The sequence below is a fragment of the Oncorhynchus mykiss genome, chromosome 24, assembly GCF_013265735.2.
Source record: "Oncorhynchus mykiss isolate Arlee chromosome 24, USDA_OmykA_1.1, whole genome shotgun sequence".
Taxonomy (NCBI): Eukaryota; Metazoa; Chordata; class Actinopteri; order Salmoniformes; family Salmonidae; genus Oncorhynchus; species Oncorhynchus mykiss.
The window spans coordinates 38,174,462-38,183,119 of NC_048588.1; positions in this window are offsets into that span (position 1 = coordinate 38,174,462).

The window sequence follows — 8,658 nt, forward strand, 5'->3', positions numbered from 1 at the left end:
GCATGCCCCATTTAAAAAATGTAGAACTAAGAACAGATATAGCCCTTGGTTCACTCCAGATCTGACTGCCCTTGAGCAGCACAAAAATATAATGTGGCGCACTGCATTAGCATCGAAGAGCCCCCGCGATATGCAACTTTTCAGTGAAGTTAGGAACCAGTATACACAGGCAGTTAGAAAAGCTAAGGCTAGCTTTTTCAAACAGAAATAGCACAAACTCCAAAAAGTTCTGGGACACTGTAAAGCACCTCCTCCCAGCTTCCCAACTGCACTGAAGCTAGGAAACACTGTCACCACTGATACATCTACGATAATCGAGCATTTTTCTACGGTTAGCTATGCTTTCCACCTGGCTACCCCTACCCCGGTCAACAGCTCTGCACCCCCCACAGCAACTTGCCCAAGCCTCCTCCATTTCTCCTTCACCCAAATCCAGTCAGCTGATGTTCTGAAAGAGCTGCAAAATCTGGACCCCTACAAATCAGCCGGGCTAGACAATCTGGACCTTCTCTTTCTAAAATTATCTGCCGCAATTGTTGCAACCCCTATTACCAGTCTGTTCAACCTGTCTTTCGTATCGTCTGAGATTCCTAAAGACTGGAAAGCTGTTGCGGTCATCCCCCTCTTCAAAGTGGGAGACACTCTAGACCCAAACTGTTACAGACCTAAATCCATCCTGCCCTGCCTTTCTAAAATCTTTGAAAGCCAAGTGATCAAACAGATCACCCACCATTTCAAATCCCACCGTACCTTCTCCGCTGTGCAATCCGTTTTCCGAGCTGGTCACTGGTGCACCTCAGCCACGCTCAAGGTCCTAAACAATATCATAACCGCCATCGATAAAACACAATACTGTGCAGCCATATTTTTAAAATATTTTTATTTCACCTTTTATTTAACCAGGTAGGCAAGTTGAGAACAAGTTCTCATTTATAATTGCGACCTGGCCAAGATAAAGCAAAGCAGCTCGACACAAACAACAACACAGAGTCAATAATACAGTATAAACAAGTCTATATACGATGTGAGCAAATGAGGTGAGATAAGGGATGTAAAGGCAAAAAAAGGCCATGGTGGCAAAGTAGATACAATATAGCAAGTAAAACACTGGAATGGTAGATTTGCAGTGGAAGAATGTGAAAAGTAGAAATAAAAATAATGGGGTGCAAAGGAGCAAAATAAATAAATAAAATAAATAAATACAGTAGGAAAAGAGGTAGTTGTTTGGGCTAAATTATAGGTGGGCTATGTACAGGTGCAGTAATCTGTGAGCTGCTCTGACAGTTGGTGCGTAAAGCTAGTGAGGGAGATAAGTGTTTCCAGTTTCAGAGATTTTTGTAGATCTTCCAGTCATTGGCAGCAGAGAACTGGAAGGAGAGGCGGCCAAAGAAAGAATTGGTTTTGGGGGTGAATAGAGAGATATACCTGCTGGAGCGTGTGCTACAGGTGGGAGATGCTATGGTGACCAGCGAGCTGAGATAAGGGGGGACTTTACCTAGCAGGGTCTTGTAGATGACATGGAGCCAGTGGGTTTGGTGACGAGTATGAAGCGAGGGCCAGCCAACGAGAGCGTACAGGTCGCAATGGTGGGTAGTATATGGGGCTTTGGTGACAAAACGGATTGCACTGTGAGAGACTGCATCCAATTTGTTGAGTAGGGTATTGGAGGCTATTTTGTAAATGACATCGCCGAAGTCGAGGATTGGTATTCATCGACCTGGCCAAGGCTTTCGACTCTGTCAACCACAGCATTCTTATCGGCAGACTCAACAGCCTTGGTTTGTCAAACGACTGCCTAGCCTGGTTCACCAACTACTTCTCAGTTCAGTGTGTCAAATCAGCGGGCCTGTTGTCCGGACCTCTGGCAGTCTCTATGGGGGTGCCACAGGGTTCAATTCTCGGGCCAACTAATTTCTCTGTATATATCAATGATGTTGCTCTTGCTGCTGGTGATTCTCTGATCCACCTCTACACAGACGTCACACGAGCTTCCATGCCATACAACTTTGCTTCTGTGGTCTCCAACTGCTCTTAAATGCAAGTAAAACTAAATGCATGCTCTTCAACCAATCGCTGCCCGCACCTGCCTGTCTAGCATCACTTCTCTGGACGGTTCTGACTTAGAATATGGGGAAAGCTACAAATACCTCGGTGTCTGGTTAGACTGTTAACTCTTCTTCCAGACTCACATTAAGCATCTCCAAACCAAAATAAAATCTAGAATCAGATTCCGATTTCGCAACAAAGAATCCTTCACTCATGCTGCCAAACATACCCCCGTAAAACTGACTATCCTACCGATCCTTGACTTTGGCGATGTTGTTTACAAAATACCCTCCAACACTCTACTCAGCATTTTGGATGTAGTCTATCACAGTGCCATTCGTTTTGTCACCAAAGCCCCATATACTACCCACCACTGCGACCTATATGCTCTCAGTGGCTGGCACTCGCTTCATATTCATCCCCAAACCCCCTGGCTCCAGGTCATCTACAAGTCTTTGCTAGGTAAAGCCCCGCCTTATCTCATCTCAGCTCACTGGTCACCATAGCAACACTCACCCGTAGCACGCGCTCCAGCAGATATATTTCCCTGGTCACCATAGCAACACCCACCCGTAGCACGTGCTCCAGCAGATATATTTCACTGGTCACCATAGCAACACACACCCATAGCACGCGCTCCAGCAGATATATTTCACTGGTCACCATAGCAACACCCACCCGTAGCACGCGCTCCAGCAGATATATTTCACTGGTCACCATAGCAACACCCACCCGTAGCACGAGCTCCAGCAGGTATATTTCACTGGTCACTCCCAAAGACAACTCCTCTTTGTCCGCCAGCAGTTCTCTGCTGCCAATGACTGGAGACTTATATCTCCCTCACTAACTTAAAGCACCAGCTGTCAGAGCAGCTCACAGATCGCTGCACCTGTACACAGCCCATCTATAAATAGCCCACCCAACTACCTCATCCCCATAGTGTTATTTTAAATGCTTTGCTCCTTTGCACCCCAGTATCTCTACTTGCACATTCATCTTATGCACAGCTGTCACTCCGGAGTTGAATTGTTAAATTGTAATAATTTCGCCACCACGGCCTATTTACTGCCTTACCTACCTAATCTTACTACATTTGCACACACTGTATATAGACTTTTCTCTTGTGTTATTTAACTGTACGTTTGTTTATCCCATGTGTAACTCTGTGTTGTTTGTGTCGCAGTTCTTCCAGGCAGATTGTTAATACCTCCAGTTGTTTTAAACTTACTCATTATTGCCGTGATAAGTGGAATTGGTCATTTTTAACCTTTGAGCTATTTTCTTAAAGCCATTTCCTGATTTGTGCAGCTCAACAACCGTTTGTCACACATCATTACTGTATTCTCGGGTCTTTCCCATAGTGATGGATGACTATGGGAACTTAGTCTGTGTGTCACCTCATATTTATACCCCAGTGAAACAGGAAGTCACTTATTAAGTGTTCCTAATCACTCAGGTGAACTTAAAAAAACGTAAAATATGAAATGGAATATACAGTACTTCAGTTAGATTCTACTCATAAGAATTTCTAGTGGTGCAAATAAATGTGGCGCACGTGTTTCGGCGAGAAAAATCTGTACTTTATTTCACATTTATTTTTTTCTATAATTTTACTTCAATTAAAATGTATTTTGTGAATATTTTGAATGAAAGACCAAGAGGATAGATAAACAGCCCTTTTTACTCAAATTTACCAAGGGCGCCAATATTAGTGGAGGGCACTGTAGGTATCATATCCTGTGTGCTAACGTTAGCTGGCTAACTTTCAATCAGGTGTTTGATTGAATGGTGAGATTCGTTGTCATGGCTATGTGTAACGTCTGCTTCCAACTCACACTCTCAAACACGTAGATCCGCCTGAACGCAGCTCACTCTCCAGATCCCAATCACCTGAATTCTGATCACCTGTTCACACACCTGTTCACACACCTGTATGTCATTATCACACACTATTTAGTTCAGGTCTTTGCACCCCATCACTGTGAGGTATTGTTTGTTTTGTTACACGTCTAGTCGGAGCTCTGTTTATTTCCATATTAGTCCTCCTGTGTATCATCGTTTTTGTCCCTGGACCCAGTTACCTGTCCCTGGACCCAGTTACCTGCCCCTGGACCCAGTTACCTGCCCCTGGACCCAGTTATCTGCCTCCTCCTGTGTATGACCTTCTGCCTGCCCCTGGACCCAGCTACCTGCCTCCTCCTGTGTATGACCTTCTGCCTGCCCCTGGACCCAGCTACCTGCCTCCTCCTGTGTATGACCTCCTGCCTGCCCCTGGACCCAGCTACCTGCCTCCTCCTGTGTATGACCTTCTGCCTGCCCCTGGACCGAGCTACCTGCCTCCTCCTGTGTATGACCTCCTGCCTGTCTCTGGACACAGCTACCTGTCCCTGGACACAGCTACCTGTCCCTGGACCCAGCTACCTGTCCCTGGACCCAGTTACCTGTCCCTGGACCCAGCTACCTGTCCCTGGACCCAGCTACCTGCCCCTGGACCCAGCTACCTGCCCCTGGACCCAGCTGCCTGCCTCCTCCTGTGTATGACCTTCTGCCTGCCCCTGGACCCAGCTACCTGCCCCTGGACCCAGTTGCCTGCCTCCTCCTGTGTATGACCTTCTGCCTGCCCCTGGACCCAGCTACCTGCCTCCTCCTGTGTATGACCTTCTGCCTGCCCCTGGACCCAGCTACCTGCCCCTGGACACAGCTGCCTGCCTCCTCCTGTGTATGACCTTCTGCCTGCCCCTGGACCCAGCTACCTGCCCCTGGACACAGCTGCCTGCCTCCTCCTGTGTATGACCTTCTGCCTGCCCCTGGACCCAGCTACCTGCCCCTGGACCCAGTTGCCTGCCTCCTCCTGTGTATGACCTTCTGCCTGCCCCTGGACCCAGCTGCCTGCCTCCTCCTGTGTATGACCTTCTGCCTGCCCCTGGACCCAGCTACCTGCCTCCTCCTGTGTATGACCTTCTGCCTGCCCCTGGTCCCAGCTACCTGCCCCTGGACACAGCTGCCTGCCTCCTCCTGTGTATGACCTTCTGCCTGCCCCTGGACCCAGCTACCTGCCCCTGGACACAGCTGCCTGCCTCCTCCTGTGTATGACCTTCTGCCTGCCCCTGGACCCAGCTACCTGCCCCTGGACCCAGCTACCTGCCTCCTCCTGTGTATGACCTTCTGCCTGCCCCTGGACCCAGCTACCTGCCTCCTCCTGTGTATGACCTCCTGCCTGCCCCTGGACCCAGCTACCTGCCTCCTCCTGTGTATGACCTTCTGCCTGCCCCTGGACCGAGCTACCTGCCTCCTCCTGTGTATGACCTCCTGCCTGTCTCTGGACACAGCTACCTGTCCCTGGACACAGCTACCTGTCCCTGGACCCAGCTACCTGTCCCTGGACCCAGTTACCTGTCCCTGGACCCAGCTACCTGTCCCTGGACCCAGCTACCTGCCCCTGGACCCAGCTACCTGCCCCTGGACCCAGCTGCCTGCCTCCTCCTGTGTATGACCTTCTGCCTGCCCCTGGACCCAGCTACCTGCCCCTGGACCCAGTTGCCTGCCTCCTCCTGTGTATGACCTTCTGCCTGCCCCTGGACCCAGCTACCTGCCTCCTCCTGTGTATGACCTTCTGCCTGCCCCTGGTCCCAGCTACCTGCCCCTGGACACAGCTGCCTGCCTCCTCCTGTGTATGACCTTCTGCCTGCCCCTGGACCCAGCTACCTGCCCCTGGACACAGCTGCCTGCCTCCTCCTGTGTATGACCTTCTGCCTGCCCCTGGACCCAGCTACCTGCCCCTGGACCCAGTTGCCTGCCTCCTCCTGTGTATGACCTTCTGCCTGCCCCTGGACCCAGCTGCCTGCCTCCTCCTGTGTATGACCTTCTGCCTGCCCCTGGACCCAGCTACCTGCCTCCTCCTGTGTATGACCTTCTGCCTGCCCCTGGTCCCAGCTACCTGCCCCTGGACACAGCTGCCTGCCTCCTCCTGTGTATGACCTTCTGCCTGCCCCTGGACCCAGCTACCTGCCCCTGGACACAGCTGCCTGCCTCCTCCTGTGTATGACCTTCTGCCTGCCCCTGGACCCAGCTACCTGCCCCTGGACCCAGCTACCTGCCTCCTCCTGTGTATGACCTTCTGCCTGCCCCTGGACCCAGCTACCTGCCTCCTCCTGTGTATGACCTTCTGCCTGCCCCTGGACCCAGCTACCTGCCCCTGGGCCCAGCTACCTGCCTCCTACCACCTCCTGTGGTCCTTCACTAATAAACACCTGCTGCGCCCTGCGCTTGAAACCAGCTCTCTGTCTCCCATCGTACTCATTACACTATGTAGCTACAGTGGCTCGAGACATAGCCTGCATACAGCCCATCCCACGTACCCATGAAAACGGACGCTGCGACAGGGGTCAAAGTTTAATATTTTTGCGAGTATAAATGAAATGTAGTTTTGACCAGCGACACTTGTTGTATTCTAATAATGTCTACAGACAATAGAAGTAAAAACCAGCCATCATCATAGAGTTAAACAATGTCTTTCTTTTATTTTTATTTTAAAATTGTATTTTTTTTAAATATCCGAAACCTACAATATACTTACAGTGAAGCCGCTCAACAACTACACCACACCTACACTACACCACACCACTTATCCAACAGACCTACACTACACCACACCTACACTACACCACACCACTTATCCAACAGACCTACACCACACCACACCTACACTACACCACACCAGTTATCCAACAGACCTACACCACACCACACCTACACTACACCACACCACTTATCCAACAGACCTACACTACACCACACCACTTATCCAACAGACCTACACCACACCACTTATCCAACAGACCTACACCACACCACACCTACACTACACCACACCTACACTACACCACACCTACACTACACCACACCTACACTACACCACACCTACACTACACCACACCTACACTACACCACACCTACACTACACCACACCTACACTACACCACACCTACACTACACCACACCTACACTACACCACACCTACACTACACCACACCTACACTACACCACACCTACACTACACCACACCTACACTACACCACACCTACACTACACCACACCTACACTACACCACACCTACACTACACCACACCTACACTACACCACACCTACACTACACCACACCTACACTACACCACACCACTTATCCAACAGACCTACACCACACCACTTATCCAACAGACCTACACCACACCACACCTACACTACACCACACCTACACTACACCACACCTACACTACACCACACCTACACTACACCACACCTACACTACACCACACCTACACTACACCACACCTACACTACACCACACCTACACTACACCACACCTACACTACACCACACCTACACTACACCACACCTACACTACACCACACCTACACTACACCACACCTACACTACACCACACCTACACTACACCACACCACTTATCCAACAGACCTACACCACACCACACCTACACTACACCACACCTACACTACACCACACCTACACTACACCACACCTACACTACACCACACCTACACTACACCACACCTACACTACACCACACCTACACTACACCACACCTACACTACACCACACCTACACTACACCACACCTACACTACATCACACCACTTATCCAACAGACCTACACTACACCACACCTACACTACACCACACCTACACTACACCACACCTACACTACACCACACCACTTATCCAACAGACCTACACTACACCACACCTACACTACACCACACCTACACTACACCACACCACTTATCCAACAGACCTACACTACACCACACCTACACTACACCACACCACTTATCCAACAGACCTACACTACACCACACCTACACTACACCACACCAGTTATCCAACAGACCTACACTACACCACACCACTTATCCAACAGACCTACACTACACCACACCTACACTACACCACACCACTTATCCAACAGACCTACACTACACCACACCTACACTACACCACACCTACACTACACCACACCTGTTATCCAACAGACCTACACTACACCACACCACTTATCCAACAGACCTACACTACACCACACCAGTTATCCAACAGACCTACACTACACCACACCTACACTACATCACACCTACACTACACCACACCTACACTACACCACACCTACACTACACCACACCTACACTACACCACACCTACACTACACCACACCTACACTACACCACACCACTTATCCAACAGACCTACACCACACCACACCTACACTACACCACACCTACACTACACCACACCTACACTACACCACACCTACACTACACCACACCTACACTACACCACACCACTTATCCAACAGACCTACACTACACCACACCTACACTACACCACACCTACACTACACCACACCACTTATCCAACAGACCTACACTACACCACACCTACACTACACCACACCACTTATCCAACAGACCTACACTACACCACACCTACACTACACCACACCAGTTATCCAACAGACCTACACCACACCACACCTACACTACACCACACCACTTATCCAACAGACCTACACTACACCACACCTACACTACACCACACC